This window comes from Chiloscyllium punctatum, chromosome 2, assembly GCF_047496795.1.
Source record: "Chiloscyllium punctatum isolate Juve2018m chromosome 2, sChiPun1.3, whole genome shotgun sequence".
Classification (NCBI taxonomy): Eukaryota; Metazoa; Chordata; class Chondrichthyes; order Orectolobiformes; family Hemiscylliidae; genus Chiloscyllium; species Chiloscyllium punctatum.
The window spans coordinates 131,169,387-131,191,798 of NC_092740.1; the positions used below are offsets into that span (position 1 = coordinate 131,169,387).

The following is a 22,412-nucleotide window of genomic DNA, read 5'->3' on the forward strand; positions in this document are numbered from 1 at the left end:
TCCCAGTAATCTGGTAGGCAATTAGCAATGATACCCCAGTCAGAAAAACTAGTTGTCTTTCTCGCCTGCCAAGTGGCATCTTAATTGACCACTTAAGGTTCTTAATTGGTGGCAGTTTGAGAAGGTTGCCCAAGGACCTTGTGATAGAGTACTTAATTATTCAGGTGATGAGAACTGGATGGGTTTCTGTCTATGGCTAATTTTCTCAATTGTTTCTCTTTCTTGCAACCTCTCTCATTCCTTCCAGAGAAAGGAAGATCAAAATGAATGTTTCATTATCAAATGGAAGGTTATGAAATAGTAACTCTGTTTCCGTCTCATCAAATGCTGCCAGCTGCACGTTTCCATTACTTTCCTTTTTTCATTTTAGACTTCCAGCAGCTGCATTATTTTGCCTTCTCTCTTCCAGTCATATTGTTGCTCCATCTTTTCACTCCCACCAGTGTTTATTGTTGCTCCAATAACAAAGTCTCAATTCTGTCAGAAAATGAACGTGGGAAGGATAGATCTTTCTGTTGTAATTTCTATCAGAAGGCAGATAGGAACTGAACAACTTGCTGTATTAACTCAACATTAGGCTGGGGATGTTTTACTGGGGCTCATAACGTCTAATATAGTTTCTCACAATTCCAATTGAAAAATAGCTCACTGTTACAAGCAGTGCTGGTTTATAGAATGGTTATGTCACTGGACTTGGAAAGTGTGCTCTGTATCACAAAGCACTGAGTGGAACACCCTGAGCACAAATCAAATTGAAGTTCAGCTTTAAAAATAGCAGGTTTTTATGAACAAATTATGACTATTATCAGTATAACTAAGCTTGAAAAGATCAAATAAGCTGTAAAATACAAATTAAAAACAAAACATTGTAGATGCTGGAGATTGGAAATAAAGCGCAAAGTACAGCAGAAGCTCAGCAGATCTGGTGGCATCAGTGGAGAAATAGTTAACATTTTGATTCTTTAGAACTGCTGTAAAAAACTCCATTTCTTGTCTTTGCCCTTCAAAAAAAGAAACCTGCTATCCTTACACAATCTGGACTTTATGTGATTCCAGACCTACACCAAAACTGAGTCTTAACTGCCCTCTGACAATAGTCTGTTTAAATGCTGTCAAGGAGGTCTATCACTACATTCTTTGAGCTTTTGGGATAGACAAGAAATTGTGAAGAAATTTCAAGGAAAAGTACAAAAGTCCGAATCCTCAATTGATGTGCAGATAATTAAACTACCTCTTCGCCTAGTAATTAGCACTTCTCACGATTCTACAAGGATCTTGCCACTGCTCAGTACTCCATTCTTAATCAACAGTTCCTTTGTTAAATACCGAAACGAGCTTCAATCGCAAAATGTTTTCCCCCACAGTCCATGCCTGACCAATTGTAAATCATCAATGAATTAATCCAATATCTGGTTTTCTGAGGGATTTTTTTCATGTAATGTCCTCCAAAATCCAATTCTCTTGCAGCATCAGATTACAGCAGTGAGTCATGGTACACAACAGCTGAACCAAAAGACCATATGATGTAGGAGCAGATGTCGGCTACTTAGTTTATCGGATCTGTTTTGCTATTCTGTATCATCCTCACCACTTGCCTTCCCACCTATTGCCGATAACATTGTACATTCATTTCCATTTGCTTCTTGAAAAATTAATATAGTGCATTTGCTATCTCTATACATCTCTTAATATCTAGGTTGCAGCGCATCAGGTCCAGGGGACTCATTAGCTTTTATCTTCATTATTTTCCCCAGTATCTTTTCCTTTTAATTATAATTGTTTTATTTTCATTTGCCAGCATTTGACCCCTATCCTTCCAAACCTTTCCTATTCATACACCCATGCAGATGCCTTTTAAATATTGTAATTGTACCAGCCTCCATCACTTCTTCTGGCAGCTCATTCCATGCATGCACTGCCCTCTGCGTGAAAAAGTTGTCCCTTAGGCTCAACATTTATGTTCTGTCTTCATTATTTTGGTCACCTTTTGTTAGTCATTAAAACTTTCCCAATCTTTTGGTTTACCACTAATCTTTGCCACATTGTTTTTTTTCATTCAACCTGATGCTAACCTTAACCTTCCTGGTTAATGCTGATTGCTTATCACCTTTCTGGAATCCTTCTTTCTCACAGGGATATATTTTTGTTGTGAGTCTTGAACTATTTTCTGAAATATCTGCCATTCTTCAACCATTTTTACAGCTAAACTGATTTCCTAGCTGACTCCAGCTAAATCTGCCCCTCCTGTTTCATAATTGTCTCTATTTAAGCTTAGCACAATTGTCTCAAACCCAGGTTTTTCACACTCAAACTGAATGTTAAGTTCAATTATGTTGTGGTTACTATTTTCCGGGGGATCATCAACTCTGAGATCATCTATTAAACCTGCCTCATCACATATAACCAGATCTAGAATAGCCTGTTCATTGGTTAGATCTATAACATATTGTTCGAGAAAACTATCCTGAATATTCTATGAATTGTTCCTCGTGGCTCCCTCTGCCAATCTAACTGTCCAAATCTACATGAAGATTAAAGTCAACCATGATTAACATGCTACCTTTTTACATGCCCTCCTTATCTCCTGATTTATTATCTTGTCTTTCAGTATAGCCATGTTCAGGAGCCTATAGATTAACACCAAAGTGTTCTTCCCCTTGTTGTTCTTAACTCCACACATGAGGATTCTAAATCTTACAACCCATGATTATTTTTGCTATCCTGTTTATGCTCTGCTCAGAGTATCTATCCTGTGCCAATAGATATTCTGAATCATGCTGCACAATACTGCATGGTCACTGACCAACAGTACTGTACAACTTGTCCAAAACTATCAAGAAGCATTTAATCCTGAATTGGAAGATGATGAGAAAAATAATTCTGTTGCTCAACATTCTTATACACTGGATGTAGTCATATTTTCCTTTGACATAATCCCTGTTCAAACTTTCCAGAGAATCTGACTGGCAGTAATTCTGTTCTGAACCAGATGAAATTATTCATTATATTCTTGGATTTTCTTTTTCCTTTCATTCTTCACTTATACTGTAAGGGAGAATTTAGATTTTGTTTTGCTATTTGCAACTAGGCTTTGTAGGTTAATTAAGGATCCTATAACCAGCAAGGAATCTTTCAGACTCTGGCAGCATATAGTATAGTTTTGCCATATAAAGGATAAGTACAGGGAATCTCATTATAGGCAAAGAGGAAAGCAAAGGACAGGAAGAAAAGAAACCAAGTGCTGGAGAAATTAGACAAATCTGGCAGCATCTATCAAGAGAGAAATAAAGTTAATGCTTTGAGTCCAATGCCAGGATAAAGGACGTTACCAAGCAGCTACAGGACTTTGTTTTGGAGCGTGGTGATCAGTTGAAGGCCCTTTTTCACGTTAGTTCCAATGACTTTGTTAGGGCTGAGAATCTGAAAGCAAACTTTGAGCAGCTAGTTAGGAGATTGAAAGACTGGACCTCAGAAGCCATGGTCTCTGGATTGGTCCCAGTCCCACACAATAGTGAATGTAGATAAAGGAAAATTGAGTGATTGAACTCATGGCTGGAAAATTGGTTTAAGAGAGTGGGCATCAGATTTATGGGACATTGGACCAATTCTGGAAAGATATGAGTTACACAAACTGGTTTTCTCCACTTGAGCAGTACTGGAATAAATATACTTGCTGGGAGATTTGCGACTGCTGTTGGGGACGACTTAAACCAAATTAACAAAGGGGTGGAAACCTGAGGGAAAATTCAGAGCACAGAATTAAAGGAGGAAACTTAACAAGTGATTCTGAGGAAGCAGAGGTTAAAAAATGCACCGTTCATAAAATTCACACTATTAGATAATATATCTGTATTTGCAAGAAATACAATGAATAAATTTTGATAAGGTGAGGGTACAGAATGCGGCAGAATTATATCAGTGCGTTAACAGAAACTTGGCTGAAATAGGGACAAGGTTGGCAACTCACCCTCCCTGGAGAAAAAATTGTCAGACAACATAGAGAAGGAGATTTAAAAAAATATATAGCTGTGAGGAGGAAAGGTTGTTCTAAATAAAGCACTGAATGAGGCCATTTGGATTGAATTCAGAAGCAAAACTGGGGCAGGCACACTGCTAGAATTGTACTATAAATGTCCAAATAGTAGAATGGTTAGGGGGCAAAATATGTTGACAAATTTCTGAATGCAAAATGGCAGTAATAGTTGGGAATAATTATCAATTGCAATGCGAACAGTGTGGAAGACATAGATGGCACAAAATTCTTGAACTGCATTCAAGAGAATTTTTTTTTCAGCCAGCATGTATCAGGCCCAATGAGAGACAGCACAATTATAGAATTGTAGGAAATGAAGCTGGGCAAATGAATGAAGTAGCAGTGGGTGGCCATTTTGCAGATAATGATCCTAATAGAATGAGATTTAGTATCATTATGGAACGGGAATAATATAGAACAGGAGTAAAAGCTCTAAGTTAGGGGGAGGGAAACTTCATACAGCTGCGGGATGCTCTCTCAACAGACCAATGATTACAGCTACTTGAGGAAAGTTGGTGACAAATCATGGGAGGCATTCAAAAGTGAGATACTATGGGTGCAGTGCAGACATGGCCCCACAAGAAAGTGGCTGGTACTATCAAATCTAGAGCCCACTGGTTACTCAATAGCAAACATGCTAATGTAAAGCAGAAAAAATGCGTCAATTATTATCATAAAAATGAAGTAATTCTTTAGGAAGCTTTGAGGAGTACTGAAAGTACAGTGGAGAATTGACAAAAGAAAGCAAAGAGAGAATGTGAAAAAAATTGACAAATAAAATCAAGACAAATCTAAAGATGTTTTATCAGTACATTAAGAGCAAGAGTGTGTAAGGTGTTGGACCAATCAGAATGTTCATGGAACTTTGACAGAAGATCTGGGCAGTGTTTGTTATGAGTATTTTGTCTTTGTCTTTACAAAGGAATGCGATGATGCAGACTTTCTCTTGAGAGGGAGTGTGAAATATTGTGAAATATGAAGAAAATGCAAGAGCAAGTACAGATATACGATCCTTTATCTGAAATTGTTGGGGCTAGCTGTTTTTCAGAATTCAGAATTTTTGGGATTTTGGAACAAATGTAGCGCCCCCCTGTAGGGTCCAGGGCAGCACCCTGCAATCAAACATCAATACTGCAGCAAAAACATAGACTCATGATCAGTGGGATAGATAAAGGCTAGGAACACTACTACAGTTTATTTATAGTGTAATATACTGATAAATGAATACATAGACCATAAATACTCAAGGTCATTTTATTTCAAGAAAAAAATGTTCTAAGAGAAACATTTGGTAAAACTTAAACATATATGGTTTAAACACTATGGCAGGTGGCATTTTTAAAGACTTCTTCAAGTGTCATCTGTCTCATTAACATAGGTTTCTACCTAAGTAATAAGTTGAGAGGTCATGTTGTGCCTGTACAGGACATTGGTTAGGCCACTGTTGGAATATTGCGTGCAATTCTGATTTCCTTCCTATCGGAAAGATGTTGTGAAACTTGAAAGGGTTCAGAAAAGATTTACAAGGATTTGCCAGGGTTGGAGGATTTGAGCTACAGGGAGAGGTTGAACAGGCTGGGGCTGTTTTCCCTGGAGCATTGGAGGCTGAGGGGTGACCTTATAGAGGTTTACAAAATTATGAGGGGCATGGATAGGATAAACAGACAAAGTTTTTTCCCTGGGGTGGGGGAGTCCAGAACTAGAGGGTGTAGGTTTAGGATGAGACTGGAAAGATGTAAAAGAGACCTAAGGGGCAACGTTTTCACGCAGAGGGTGGTACGGGTATGGAATGAGCTGGCAGAGGAAGTGGTGGAGGCTGGTACAATTGCAACATTTAAAAGGCATTTGGATGGATATATGAATAGGAAGGGTTTGGAGGGATATGGGCCGAGTGCTGGCAGGTGGGACTAGATTGTGTTGGGATATCTGGTCGGCTTGAACAGGTTGGACCGAAGGGTCTGTTTCCATACTGTACATCTCTATGACTCTATAATTGAGTAAATTGCCATAATCTCTTGGTCACTGATAAATGAACGTTGTTCGAGGCCAGCAACTAACTGATCACACATTTTCACCTTATCGCCTATGGGGACATTTTTCAACCATGTTCACAAAGTCAACACCATCATCACTACAATCCTCACTCTTATCTGTATTTAATACCATTTCAGCAATTTTCCCATCACCCAAGGAATGCACGACAGGTGAATCATTGTTAATGTTCAGCATTTCTTTGATGTCAGCTTCCTATAATTTATTTACACTTTTGTCCAATAAACTTTGTGCATAAGTTACAAGGTTTGCTATCATCTTTTTCTCTTTAATATCACAAAATCCTTCAAAGTCTTCATCTGTAGGTTCATTTACATTAAACATCGTTGTAGACCACAGTCTGTGCCAAGCATTTGTTAATGTTGATTTATCAACATCCTTCCAAGCATGAGCAACTGTGTAAATGGCATCCTTAACACTAAATTCTTTCAGGAAGTCTTGAATTCCTACCTGTTTGTTGACAGCAGCAAGCGTACAGTTTAAAAAATAGTCTTTATACTTGCTATTCACGAAGCGTAAAATTCTTTGGTCACAAGACTGTATTACAGTTGTCACATTAGGGGACAAGTAAATGCCGAAAATGTTATTTTCACAAGAAGGTTGACAGGGGGATTTGTGAAGCAGTTGTCCAGGAACAATAAAGTTTTACATGGGCCCCAGCTATGCCTGCCTCTTCGTTGGATATGTGGAACAATCCATCTTCCGCAGCTACACTGGCACCACCCCCACCTTTTCCTCCGCTACATCAGTGACTGTATCGGCGCTACCTCGTGCTCCCACGAGGAGGTTGAACAGTTCATCCACTTTCTAACACCTTCCACCCCGACCTCAAATTTATCTGGACTGTCTCAGACACCTCCCTCCCCTTCCTAGACTTCTCCATTTCTATCTCGGACGACTGACTCAACACGGACGTTTACTATAAACTGACTGACTCCCACAGCTACCTAGATTACACCTCCTCCCACCCTGCCCTCTGTAAAAATGCCATCCCATATTCCCAATTCCTTCGCCTTCGCCGCATCTGCTCCCAGGAGGACCAATTCCAATACCGAACAACCCAGATGGCCTCCTTCTTCAAAGATCACAATTTCCCCTCAGACGTTGTTGACGATGTTCTCCACCGCATCTCCTCCACCCTTGAACCCCACCCCTCCAATCACCACCAGGACAGAACCCCACTGGTCCTCACCTACCACCCCACCAACCTCCAGACACATCGTATCATCCTTCGTCATTTCCGCCACTTCCAAACAGACCCCACCACCAAGGATATATTTCCTTCCCCACCCCTGTCAGGGTTCTGAACACTTTAACTCCCCCTCCCAATCTGCCAAGGACATGCAGGTCCTTGGCCTCCTCCATCGCCAGACCATGGCAACACGACTGGAGGAAGAGCACCTCATCTTCAGCCTAGGAACCCTCCAACCACAAGGGATTAATGCAGATTTCTCCAGCTTTCTCATTTCCACCTCCCCCCACCTTTTTTCCGTCCCAACCCTCAGACTCAGCACCTCCTCCTTGACCTGCAATCTTCTTCCCGACCTCTCCGCCCCCACCCCTGTCCGGCCTATCACCCTCACCTTAACCTCCTTCTACCTATCGTATTCCCAACGCCCCTCCCCCAAGTCCCTCCTCCCCACCTTTTATCTTAGCCTGCTTGGCACACCCTCCTCATTCCTGAAGAAGGGCTTATGCCCAAAACGTCGATTCTCCTGTTCCTTTGATGCTGCCTGACCTGCTGCGCTTTTCCAGCAACACATTTTTAAGCTCTGATCTCCAGCGTCTGCAGTCCTCACTTTCTCCCAGTTTTCTTCCAGTCCAGCTTGCCTGCAATGAGCTCATGTCACTGGTACAAAGTGGTTACTGAACCAGTAGAAAAAAAATTATCCGGTTACCCATGCTTTCTTGTTTGCTTAATGCAGAGGTAAATTGTGTACACCTTTCAGACATCTTCGATGTTTGCTTTTTCTAATCACTGCCAACTTAACCTTGTGTGTGCCTGCAGAATAGTTAACTTGTCCTTAGTATCCTTAAAACTGTTCGTGCTCACTCATCAGCCGTTGTTAATGTTTTTCTAGGGACGTAGCGTCAGTAGGGAGCTGTTTCATCAGCATTGTTCAGGACTAAGGCTTTCATCAGATATTATCTTGGCAAATTTGTCAATATAATTTTCAGCTGCTTCATGGTCAGCAGAAGCCTTTTCACCATAGATTTTCAGATATTTTACGCCATTACGCTTCTTAAATTACTGCAGCTAACTTTCTGAATATTGACACTTGCCTTGAATATTCAGTTCTTTATGATCTACTCTAGTTTGTTTTATGACCAAAAAGCCAGTGGCATGCGTTCACTTCTTTGCTGTTGAATCTACTCCATCAACACATGGTTAAGATCTTCATTTTTTGCACTGTGCAGTATTTTCCGATTTTCCATTAGTTTATGGTCATCACTGTTACCATAAAACTTCAGTAACTTGTCTTTCTGTTTCTTTAAATCGTATACAGTGGTAGTTTCAATACAATATTCTTTAGTAAGACGCTGCACAGACACACCACGGTCAAGCTTCTGCAATAAATCCACTTTCTTAACGTTAGATGCTTCCTTTTCTTTTTATTATTATTCCGTATAGGTGTATCTGCAGTTTCACAGTGAAATTAAACACAATGAGAAAAAACATAATTGACCCCTGCTAGTGCTGGGTCACACTGCCAAATGGTGGGTCAAGTGGGTGTGGACTTCGTTCCCCCCCCCCCCACCAACAAACAAACAAACCTTGTTAGACAGATATGATTGACGCTCCACACACCACAAGAAAACTTCTGGTTTCAGCGCTTTTCGGATTTCAGAATTTCGGTTAGAGGATTTTGTATCTATACTGGGGGGAATCGATGTCATTGTTAGTGAATAAATCACAAGAGCCAGATGGACTGTATCCTAAGCTATTAATGGAAACCAGCAACAAAATGCTAGATGATCCTATTAGGACCATTTTCCATACCTCACTAGTGCAGTTCAGCTATCAGAGGAATAGAGGTCTGCTAACAGTGTACCTTTAGTCAAAATGGGTGCAAAGGATACAGTAATTATAGTCTTCAGTGGTAACCAAATTACTAGAATCAATATTGAGAGATAGGGTGAATTGTTACTTAGAAAGGCACAGAGTAATCAGGAATAGTTATCAGAATCATAGAGTTGTGTAGCATGGAAACAAACCTTTTGGTCCAACTCATACATGTAAACCAGATATCCTAAATAAATCTTGTGCCATTGCCAAAATTTGGCCCATATCCCTCTGAACCCTTCCTATTCATATACCCATCCATTTGCTGTTTAAATGTTGGAATTGTACCAGCCTCCACCAATTCCTCTGGCAGCTCATTCCATACACATAACACCCTCTGTGTGAAAATGTTGCTCCTTGGGTCCCTTTCAAATCGTTCCCCCTCACCTTAAACCTGTGCCCTCTGGTTTTGGACTTCCCTACCCCAGGAAAAAGACTTTGTTTATTCACCCTATCCATGCCCCTCCTGATATTATAAACCTTTATAAGGTCACCTGTCGGCCTCCAATGCTCCAGGGAAAATAACCCCAGCCTATTCAGGCTTTGTCTATAGCTTAAGTCCGCCAACACTGGCAACATCCTTGTAAATGTTTTCTGAACCCTTTAAAGTTTCACAACATCCTTCCTGAAGCAGGGAGGCCAGAACTGGACACAGTATTCCAAAAATGGCCTAACCAATGTCCTGTACAGCCGCAACATGACCTCCCAATTCCTAAACTCAATGCACTAATCAATAAAGGAAAGCATTCCAAACGCCTCATTCACAATCCTGTCTACATGCAACTCCAATTACAAGGAACTATGAACCTGCAGTTCAAGGTCTCTTTATTCAGCAACAGTCCCCAGAACCTTACCATTAAGTCGATAACTCCTGCCTCAATTTGTCTTTCCAAAATACACCACCTCACATTTATCTAAATTATACCCACCTGCACAGCTTGGCCAATTGTCTCACTTTATCAAGATCCCATTGTACTCTCGGTAACCTTCTTCGCTGTCCACTACACCTCCAATTTTGCTGTCATCTGCAAACTTACCTCCTGTGTTCACCTCCAAATAATTTATATACATGACGAAAAGCACCATTGTTTGGTTAAAAGAAGGTGTATCTTAATAACCTAGTTGTATTTTTTAAACAGAAAGCAAAGAGAATTGATGAGCATAGTCATTATCATTGGCAATAACTCATTAACAGGTATGACTGCCCATCTAGGAAATTCCATGTCATTGGTCATAGGGTCTGTGGGCGTTGTGTGGCTGATGATCCCCATCCTAGAGCCACTTCTCCAAGTACACATCTGACAGGTATTTCTAGAAGATAGAATTCATCCTTGGCCTTGAGATTGTTGGCATTCCTTTCTCTGGTTCCCTTTCTGAATTTCTGCTTGGTGCTGAGTGTTTTTGAAAAAGTGTGACCCCTCATATTTTGGAATTCCCTTTAGGTTGGTTTCTTTTGAATGAGGGTATCCGATGCATTGACATCTATGTTGCATTTCATGAGAGAAGTCTTCAGCGAGTCTTTGAAACACTTCCTTTGTCCTCCTGCCATTTCACTGTCTTCCTTGAGCTGGGTGAAAAAGATTTACTTGGTACTAGAACTTAGGCCTGGCCAACCCAGCAGAATTGGTTTTGGATTATCACAACCTCGATGCTGTTCGCTGCTTCAAGGGCACTGATGGTAGTATGCTTGTTCTCCCAGCTGAAACAGAGATTCCATCTCAAACAGCATTGATAGTACTCCCCAAATGTCTTAAGGTGGCATGTATATGTCGTCCCAAGTTTCAGAGCCATAAAGAAGAGATGAAAGGATAACTGCCTTATACATAAGGAATTTGATATCAGCACGATGTCTTAGATTGTCCAAGATTCTCTTCCTTAGACAGAGGCGGACAGATCGGATGCACTATTGAATTTCCGCTTCAATGTCAGTCTTAGATGAGATCCTTTCCAGGTAGGAGAAATGTTCCACGTTTGGGAGAATTGCTCCATTGATATTAATGGATACTGACCAGAAAATGACATGGGCTGGGTTAGTAAAGGATTTGCGTCGTCTTGAGGTTTAGGCTGAGACCAATTATTTGGTATACATTTGTGAAAGCATTAAGTGAGGCTTGAAGGTTCTCTTCTGAGAGAGCAGAGATGACATTTTCATCACATAGTGAAGCTCCATAAGCAAGGTTTCTTCTTGGATTTCAACTGGCTGAGGTTGAAAACCTTTCTGTAGGTACTGTAGATACTTCACTGGGAAGTTTGTTCTTGACAAGATGAAGAATGGTGGTGATGAAGATGGGGAAAAGGTAGGAGCATTGGGAGTGCTGGTGACGATACATTCCAACTTGACCCCATCTTGATCTCAGATTCTGTCATTTACTATTAGTGATCACCATTACCAATATCTTGTCATGGAATGACATGGATGTAAATGAATTTCCCTGGACAACGTGCCTTTGACAGGATCTTCCACAGCACTTCAGGATTGACTGTGTTAAAATCATTGGTCAGATCAATGAAGGCCGTGTAGAGTGGTTGGTGTTGTTCCTGAGATTTACTTTGGAGTTGCTGAGCAGTGAAAACCATGTGAATACTTCCACAGCTTAGTTAGAAGCCATGCTGGCTTACAGAAAGGATTTCTAGGAAAAGGTACCTAGTGAAGATTTGGGCAATGGTCTCCCCATGATCAATAGTAGGAAGATTCCTTGCTAGTTCCCACAATACACTATGTCTCCCTTCATGAAGGCAATGGTGATAGAAATATCCCTGAGATCACAGGAATATCTTCATTGTCCCAGATGTTGAGGAACAGTTGATGGAAATAATGGGTCTTGTAAATTACTGCTGCAATTCTGTCTACTCCTATGGCCTTTCCATTCTCCATGTGCCCAATAGAGGCTTCAACTTCTGCCACGCTGGATAGTAATCCAGGATCATCTTTGATGGGAATTAGGGGATTTCCTCAAACATATACTTATCGACAATTGTATCACAGTTTAGAAGTTATTTGAAATGTTCTCTACATTGAAGGCTGATATTTTCTTTGTCACTCAAAATGGTGCCATCCTTACACTGTGCTGATTTGAGGCCACATTTGTTGTACACGTATATTGCTTTTGTAATGCTGAAGAAATCTCGGGTGTCATGCTTGTCAGCAAGGAGGAGCAGCTCCTGCTATTTTGATGAGTTCTCATCTTTGCCTCGCTGGTGATGTTATTTTGCTAGGCACGGAGAGCTTTTCCCTTCTTTTCCATGAGATGATATGGATGATATGGTCATTTGTGTCAAACCAGTCTTGGTGATTTTTGGTCTTGTACCCAATAGTATCTGCACAGCATGAGATCATAACTATCTTCAGCTCTTCCCAGATTTCCTCCACTCCAGTTAAATGAACTCTTTAGAGATTTTGGTGAAGACATTGTTGGGATTTCAGTGGCTTGCTTGGCTCTTGAAGCTACACAATGATGAGCTTTTTTCTAACCTGTTCATTCACCTTCAGCTTCTTTTGGCAGCAATTGATGGACATTGAGGAGCGGATGAGTTGGTGGTCTGTCCAGCAGTCGGCTGCCTTGGTCATTGCTTTAGTATTCAGGACAGCATTTTGGTCTCAGAATTGAACGAGGACATAGTCGATTATCGGCCAGCGTTTTGATTGTGGTTGCCTCCAGGAAGTCTTGAACTTGTTTTTTAGCGGCACAATCTGTTGGTGATGACCAACTGGTGTTCCACACATTTGTTGAGCAGGATAATCTCACTGGTGTTGCAATTCCCAATTCCTTCTTTTCCTATAGTTCCTTTCTAGAGTTGGGCATACTTTCCAACCCTGGCATTGAAGACTGCAAGGAGGATACTTTTACCTCATTGGGGATGTTGGTGCGTACGGTGGAAAAGAAATCTCCTTTGGATTCAACTATGTCATCACCATTTGGAGCATAATCACTCAGGATCATTGTCTGCTAGTTTTTGACACATTGTAGATGGAGATTCATGAGGTGATTGCTGATGCCACCAGGGAGTTCTGAGACTCAGTTGATGAGTTCATTCCGAATAGCAAATCCAATTCTGTGTGTCCCAGGTTGTTCCTTGGGTTTTCCTCTACAGAAGAAGACGTAACCACCAGGTTTTTCCCCAGCTGCCCTTCCCCTGCTCTTTGATATTGCTGCCCTCAGTGTTGAAGTGCCTGAGTTCATGGGTAACAAGGGCAGTTCTTCATTCTGGGCAATTGATCTGCTCTTTGTTCATGAGAGTTTGTGCATTCCAGGCTCTAAGATTGAGTTTCACTTTGGTTTTCAGACTGCAGGTAGATGAGCAGGCTGGATGCAATTTCCAGCCAGGTTGGTGATGCAGTAGACTATTTTTAGACCATCTTTTCTAGCTCCTTCCCCATGGGGTGAGGTGAGCAGAGGGGAGGACTGCTCTCCTGTTCCTATTCCAAGTCAAACTCCACCACATACATGCTGGTCTGAAGCTAGGGACTTGCAGAACTCTCAAACCTTGTAGATCACCTCACAGTTTAGGTTGTGTCTGAGGGCTCAGCTCCTCCAGGTGGACATCTTGTTTGGGATGTCTTTTAACATGGGAATGCTGTTGTATGTCAGCAGACACACAGTCCTTGACAGAAGATAGATCTTGTTCTGATAATAAGGAAATCTTGACAACTGGGGAACCCCCAACTGCTGTAGTCTTCATCCACTGTTGCAGCCATTGACATCGCACAAGGATCTTCTCCTGGATCACTATTCACTGGAACCCTGCAGCTGACAGAGGACAGAAGTATGAGCATGAGAGCAGGATGATGATGTATTGAAAAAGAAACCAACTGGAAAATATGGATCATGTTTGTGGAGACAGTGGAGATGTCCTGAAGGTGCTAAACCAGTCTGATGTTCATTTTCCAAATGTAGCAGGGACTGCATTGCAGTAAACTAGACTAATAACAAGTACATGTAAACTGCTGCATTACCAAGAAGGAGGAAAGAGATGCATCTGAGACTGGTATAGTTGGGAAAAGGAGCAAGTCAAATAGTCAGGGCAGGAAGGAACAAAGCAGAGAACAAGGTAGGTCTGATGAATTAAACTGCATGTATTTCAATGCAAAGACCTAACAGGGAAGATGAACTCAGGTTATGAACAAGGGACTGGGATATCATAGCAATTACAGAGACATGGGTCAAGGATGGACAGGACTGGCAGCTTAATGTTCCAGGACACAAATACTATAGGAAGGATAGAAAGGGAGCAAGAGTTGAGGGAAAGTGGCGTTTTTGATAAGGGGTAGCATAACTGCTGTACTGAGGGAGGATATTCCTGGGAATACATCCAGGGAAGTTATTTGGGTGGAACTGACAAATAAGAAAGGGATGATCACCTTATTTGAATTGTACTATAGACCCCTTAATAGTCAGCAGGAAATGGAAAAACAACTTTGTAAGGAGATTTCAGTTATTTGTAAGAATAATAGGGTGGTTATGGTAGGGGATTTTAACTTTCCAAACATAGATTGGGCCTGCCATAGTGTTAAGGGTTTAAATGGAGAGGAATCTGTTAAGTGCGTACAAGAACTAGCCATTTGGATACAGAACTGGCTTGATGGTAGAAGACAGAGGGTGGTGGCGGAGGGTTTGTTTTTCAGACTGGAGGCCTGTGACCAGAGGTGTGCCACAAGGATCGGTACTGGGTCCACTACTTTTTGTCATTTTATATAAATGATTTGGATGTGAATAGAAGAGGTATAGTTAGTAAGTTTGCAGGTGACACCAAAATTGGAGGTGTAATAGAGAGCGAAGAAGGATACCTCAGAGTACAACAGGATCTTGGACAAGTGGGTCAATGGGCTGAGGAGTGGCAGATGAAGTTTAATTTAGATAAATGTAAGGTGCTGCATTATGGAAAAACAAATCAGAGTAGAACTTACACACTTAATGGTAAGGTTCTAGGGAGTGTTGCTGAACAAAGAGACCTTGGAGTGCAGGTTTATAGTTCCTTGAAAGTGGAGTTGCAGGTAGATAGGATAGTGAAGAAGACATTTGGTATGCTTTCCTTTATTGGTCATGGCATTCAGTATAGGGGTTGAAAGGACATGTTGCGGATGTACAGGACATTGGTTAGGCCACTTTTGGAATATTGCTTGCAATTCTGGTCGCCTTCCTATCGGAAGGATGTTGTGAAACTTGAAAGGGTTCAGAAAAGATTTAAAAGGATGTTTCCGGGGTTGGAGGATTTTGGCTACAGGGAGAGGCTGAATAGGCTGGGGCTGTTTCCCCTGGGGCGTCAGAGGCTGAGGGGTGACCTTATAGATGTTTATAAAATCACGAGGGGAATGGATAGGATAAATAGACAAGGTCTTTTCCCTGGGGTTGGGGAGTCCAGAACTGGAAGGCATAGGTTTAGAGTGAGAGGGGACGATCTAAAAGAGACCTAAGGGGCAACATTTTCACGCAGAGGGTGATGCGTGTATGGAATGAGCTACCAGAGGAAGTGGTGGAGGCTGGTACAATTACAGCATTTATAAGGCATCTGGATGGGTATATGATTGGGAAGGCTTTAGACGGATATGGGCCAATTGCTGGCAAATGGGACTAGATTAGGTTAGGATGGACGAGTTGGTCTGAAGGGTCTGTTTCTGTGATGTAACTCTTTCTGACTGTATGACTGTTTTGTGCCTTGGATAAAAAAGTGGGAAGGAGGTAAAAGGACAAGTATTCCATCTTCTGTGATCTCCTGGAAAGTTGCTGTGCAGGTGAAAGGAGAAACGAGGTGAAGGAAGAATGGACCAAGGCACCTCAGAGGAAATGTGTTCAAGAGAATGCTGGGAGTGGAAGATCGGTTTGGTGGTGGCGTCATTTCTGGATGTTGTGCATTATTAGAGGATGATTCTTTTAGTGAAGGGGCTTGTGGTATAGAAAGTGAGGATAATGAGAACCCTGTTGTGTTCCTGGGAGGAAGTGGATGGGGAAAAGCAGAAGTGCGAGAAATGGTTAAACATGGCTGATGGCCCTATCATGCACAGTGGGTAATTGAGGAACAAAGTTGTGTCTGAAGGGCCATTGTAGAAGTTAGCTTTATCTGAACAGATGTGACAGAAACAAAGAAACTTGGAGAAGGAAATGGAACTCTTTCAGGAAGCAGGCTGTGAAGAAGAGTAGACAGGAAGAAAAATCCACCTTTACAACAATTCAGTATCTAATACTAATTCAAGTTTCCATGGATTATCTGTTATGGGTACGGATACATTGGTATCTGTTATGGGCATGGACCAGGCGGCTGCCGGGGAGGTAAACTTTTCCTCTTAAAAGGATTTACCTCTAGCGTCAGCAGCATTCATTTGCAGCAGCGGAGGAAGCAGTGAGAGCTAGGAGCTCTGGGGCAACAGTCGAATTGCGCTCTGGGAATGTGAGTGAATCGGCTGAACCTGAGACACTACATGTGTAGTGTCTCCCACCTGCCCCCTTCCTCTAACCAAACAAAAAAGACTCTGTGGTCTATTGATAAGGTAAGGATTTTTTCTAGTTTTTTTATCGTTTGCTTGGTAAAAACATTTCTTTCCTTTTCCATTTATCTAAGTTAAGCTTAAGATTAAAATGGCAGGAGATCTCAGACCTGTATTATGCTCTCCTTGTTCAATGCGGGAGCTCAGGGACGCGGCTGATGTCCCTGACTCCTTCATGTGCAGGAAGCATGTCTACCTGCAGCTCTTGTTACATTGCATATTGGCTCTGGAGCTACGGATGGACTCACATGATGCTGCGGGGGTCGTGGCTAGCACGTTTAGTGAATTAGTCACACTGCGTTTTAGGATTACTGAGGGAGAAAGGGAATGGGTGACCAAAATCCAGAGAAAGAGCAGGAAGGAATGTAGGTGTCCCCTGCGGTACATCTCCCTCCAAAACAGATATGCCATTTTGGATACTGTTGGGGGAGATGGCTCACCAGGGGAAAGCAGCAGTAGCCAGGTTCATGGCACCGTGGCTGGCTCTGCTGGACAGAAGGGTAGGGAAAAAGAGTGTAAGGGCTATAGTCATAGTGGATTCAATTGTAGGGAGAGTACATAGGCTGTTCTGTGGTCGAAAACGAGACTCCCGAATGGTAAGTTGCCTCCCAGGTGCATGGGTCAGGAATGTCTCAGATCAGCTGCAGAACATTCTGAAGCAGAGGTGTGAAGCCAGTTGTCATGGTGCATATGGGCAACAATGATATAGGTAAAAAACAATGAGGGTCTGCAAGCAGAATGTAGGGGGTAAGGAGCCAAGTTAAAAAGTAGGACCTCAGAGGTAGTAATCTCAGGATTGCTTCCATTGCCACATGCTAGTCAGAGTAGAAATGAAAGAATAGCCAGGATGAATGTGTGACTTGAGAGAGAGTCCTGGAGGGAGGGGGTTCAGATTTTTGGGACATTGGGACAGTTCTGGGGGAGGTGTGGCTATTACAAATTTGACGGTCTACCCCTGGGATGGACAGGAACCAATGTCCTGGGGGTGCTTTTGTTAATGCTGTTGGGGAGGGTTTAAACTAGTGTGGCACGGGGATGGGAAACAAATGAGGAGGTTAGTGGACAGTAAGAAGGTAGTAACTAAAGCCTGCAAGGAAGTTGATAATGAAGTCAGCGTGACCAAGGGGAAGAATAGGCAGGGAGCAGATGATGAACGCAAAGGGTCTGGTAGTCCGAGGTGCATTTGTTTTAATGCAAGAAGTGTAGTAGGTAAGACAAATGAAATTAGTGTTTGGATTAGTACCTGGGAGTATGATGTTATTGCTATTACTGAGACTTGGTTGAGGGAAGAGCATGATTGGCAACTAAATAGCCCAGGATATCGATGCTTCGGGCAGGATAGAGAGAGAGGTAAAAGGGGTGGAGGAGTTGCATTACTGGTGTGAGAGGATATCCCAGCTGTGTTGAAGGATGGCACTATGGAAGATTCGAACACTGAAGCAATCTGGGCAGAGCTCAGAAATAGGAAGTATGCAGTAACAATGTTGGGGCTGCACTCCAGGTCTCCCAATAGTGAGCTTGAAATAGAGGTACAAATCTGTAAACAGATTATGGAGCAACAGGGTGGTGGTGATAGGAGATTTTAATTTTCCCAGCATTGATTGGGATTCACTTAATGTTAGAAGTCTAGATGGAGCAGAATTTGTAACGAACATCCAGGTGGGTTTTCTAGAGCAGTATGTAAACAGTCCAGCTCAGGAAGGGGCCGTACTGGACCTGATGTTGGGGATTGAACCCGGCCAGTTGGTTTAAGTTTCAGTAGGGGATAACTTTGGGAATAGTGATCACAATTCCGTACGTTTTAGAATACTCATGGACAAAGATGAGAGTGATCTTAAAGGAAAAGTACTCAATTGGGGGAAGGCCAACTATATCAAAATTTGGCAGGAGCTTGGGAATGTAGTTTGGGAGCAGCTGTTTGAAGATAATCCATATTTGGTATGTGGGAGGCTTTTAAAGAGAGGTTGATTAGAGTGTAGGAGAGACATGTTCCTGTGAAAATGAGGGATGGAAATGGCAACATTAGGAAACCATCAATGACTGGTTAAATTGTGAGACTAGCTAAGAGAAAAAAAGAGGCATTCATAAGGTCTAGGCAACTGAAGACAGACGAAGCTTTGGAAGAATATCCGGAAGGTAGGACCAATCTGAAATGAGCAATTAAGAGGGCTGAAAGAGGTCATGAGATATCTTTGGCAAACAGCGGTGAAGGAAAATCCCAAAGCCTTTTATTCATACATAAGGAGCAAGAGGGTAACTGGAGAAAGGGTTGGCCCACTCAAGGACAAAGGTGGAAAGATATGCGTGGAGTCAGAGAAAGTGGGTGAGATTTTTAACGAGTACTTTGCATCGGTATTCATCAAGGAGAGGGACGTGACAGATGTTGAGGTTAGGGATTGATGTTTGATTACTCTAGGGCAAGTCAGCATAAGGAGGGAGGAAGTGTTGGGTATTCTAAAAGGCATTAAGTTAGACAAGTCCCCAGGTCCAGATGGGATCGATCCCAGGTTACTGAGAGAAGCGAAAGAGGAAATAGCTGGGGCCTTAAAGACATCTTTGCAGCATCCTTGAACATGGATGAGGTCCTGTAGGACTAGAAAATTGCTGGTGTTGTCCCCTTGCTTAAGAAGAGTAGCAGGGATCCTTCAGGTAATTATAGACCAGTGAGCCTGATGTCAGTGGTAGGGAAGCTGCTGGAGAAGATACTGAGGGATAGGATCTATTCCCATATGGAAGAAAATGGGCTTATCAATGATAGGCAATATGGTTTTGTGCAGGGAAGGTCATGTCTTACCAACTTAATAAAATTCTTTGACAAAATTCATTCATGAGGGAAAGGCTGTAGGTGTCCTATATATAGACTTCAGTAAGGTTTTTGATAAGGTTCCTTATGATAGAGAAAGTGAAGTTGCATGGTGTCCATGGTGTACTAGCTGGATGGATAAAGAACTGGCTGTAGTAGTGGAAGGGCATTTCTAAAAATGGAGAACTTGTGACCCATGGTGTTCCACAGGGATCCGTGCTGGGACCACTGTTGTTTATGATATACATTAAATAATTTGGAGAAAGGTATTGGTGGTCTGATTAGCAATTTTGCAGATGACACTAAGATTTGTGGAATAGCAGATATTGAGGGGGATTGTCAGAGAATACACTACAATTTAGATAGATTGGACAGGTGGGCAGAGAAATGGCAAATGCTGTTCAATCCTGTCAAATGCAAGGTGATGCATTTTGGAAGATCCGATTCAAGACCGAACTATACAGTAAATGGAAAAGTTGTGGGGAAAATTGATGTACAGAGATCTGGGTGCTTAGGTCCACTGTTCCTTGAAGGTGACAACACAGGTCAATAGAGTGGCCAGGAAGACATAAGGCATGCTATCCTTCATTGGATGGGATATTGAGTACAAGAGTTGGCAGGTCATGTTACAATTGTATAAGGCATTGGTTCAACCACATTTGGAATACTGCATACAGTTCTGGTCACCACATTACCAAAAGGATGTGGATGTTTTGGAGAGGGTGCCAAGGAGGTTCACCAGGATGTTGCCTGGTATGGAGGGCACGAGCTATGAAGAGAGGTTGAGTAGATTAGGATTATTTTCATTAGAAAGACGAAGGTTGAGGACGGGCCTGATTGAGGTCTACAAAATCATGAGAGGTATAGACAAGGTGGATAGCAATTCACCTTGTAACCCAGACTGGGTTACTAGTGGTCACAAGATCAAAGTGAGTGGGGAAATTTTAAGGGAGATATGTGTGGAAAGTCCTTTATGCAGGTGGGTGCCTGGAATGCGTTGCTAGCAGAGGTGGTCGAGTCAGGCATGATAGTATCACTTAAGGTGTATCTAGACAGATACATGAATGAGCAGGGAGTAGAAGGATACAGAGCAATAGAAAATAGGCAACAGGCTGAGATAGAGGATCTGGATCGGCCTGAAGGGCCAGTTCCTATGCTGTAATTGTCTTTATTCTTTGTCCTAGGTGTAGGGGTAATATTGTGAAATGTGCTGCAAAGGAGACAGTGTAAGCTATCTACAGGTTAATAAATAAAAACTGAAATAATGTGGATGTGGTAAATGGAAACAAAAACAGAAGTTGCTGGAAAAGCCGGCAGTTCTGAGGAAGGGTCACTAGACCCAAATTGTTAACTCTGATTTCTCTTCACAGATGTTGCCAGACCTGCTGAGCTTTTCCAGCAACTTCTGTTTTTGTCTCAACTTACAGGTTATTCATTCAGACTGTCAAATCAGACTGAGTATTGATCACTTTCATTGTCCCATCTGCTTTGTTCGTAAGTAATCTTCTTTGGGATTGATGACATTCCAAAAATTATATTATTGTATTGGAGAGTCAGAAACCAAGTTACTCTATATGGATGACCCTAAGAGTCCACTGACTGAACCCATCAGGTTTGCATTATGTAGGAGCATTATTGTTTAATAACTAGCTGTCATAATTGAGGACATAGAGGGGTAAATCTGTCATTCTCAAATTAGATATTTTCCCATATAACCACACAATAGCCCTCCTGCACAATGATTTAATAAGGATTTTGTACTTAGCTGAAAAGCAATTGGAAAGTTAGTAACTTCTCGCCAGCAAAGTTTTAGAGATCTCCTGTATTCATTTGGAAAATCCATAATACTCAGTCCTACAAGCCTGAACCTCTGCTCTTTAGATTTGTGTAAATGGGGAATTTTAATCTCTGTACAGCAAAATTAAATTCTGTAGCTGTAGATTTTTCTCTAGTTTAGCTTGGACTTTAAAGGTAGCAATTTATTTGTAAATCAGGCATCTAAATGATCCATAGAAATTCCATTATGTACAGGTAAGATACAAGTTTGTGGTCATGATTCATAACACAGTATTTTTTGATTTCCTTTTCCATGCAGTCTTGTGAGCATTCTAAACTGAACAGAATGTTCCTTTGCAGGCAGGGATTGAATCAATACTACTTTGCCTATTCTGAGCTTTGCCAATACCTGGAAGCACCCTTGTTTTAAAAAATACATAGAAGGAAGTGAAGTGAAATCTATCCATCAAAAGACATTGCTATTGTTTCGCTGAGATTGCAGACGCAGATTTACAACTGGATCATAATTTGTACTCCCTTTACTACTATTCAATGCACAATGTACAAATTTGAAATGCATAAGTTCTGACCAATTTCCGTTAAATAGATTGTAGCTTTAATGAGCTGTTTTACCTATTCCAAGGATAAAAAATAATTGCTAGTGTTTGAATTTGCGTGATCATTGTGCTCCCAGTGGCTGAGCAGAATCTGGTTTCTATCTTACCAGTGCTTTCTTAGAATTCTGGCATAGACTATGAGTTTTAGTTATTGATCTTACAGTTAGATTTTCTTAATATTGCAAATGGCTTCTTTGAAGTTCTAAAAATAATGATTACCTTTATACCTTATTTCATAACAGAGATTGTGAGAGTTTCCCACCATGAACTTCTGTCCACTCTGAAAGAGAAAATACCACACGCCCCAAATGTATTTTTCAACTTTAAGTTGAGTTAAAGTCAATTAAAAGTAAAACATTTCTCCAAAATAAAGAGCTAGTAACTCTGGCTTGGACAATACTTAAACCTCTCCAAAACAAAATAACATCAAATCCAAAATTTTAGCAGAACGTTTTTAACCGAATCTTTGCATGGGCAGTCTATTCTACAGACTCTTTCACATTGTTACCAGGTAGAAATGTGAAGGCCTGGTCTGGCATACATCTAGTTTCAGACCCACATTATTGTGGTTAACTCTTAACTACCCT

The 22,412-nt window shown here is 41.6% G+C and overlaps 1 protein-coding gene across 9 annotated transcripts in view; it reads left to right on the top strand.

Moving 5' to 3' along the window:
• The window catches only part of ccdc171 (coiled-coil domain containing 171), a 380,694-nt gene that overhangs the window by 113,488 nt on the left and 244,794 nt on the right, over nt 1-22,412 (top strand). The window lies entirely within an intron of this gene.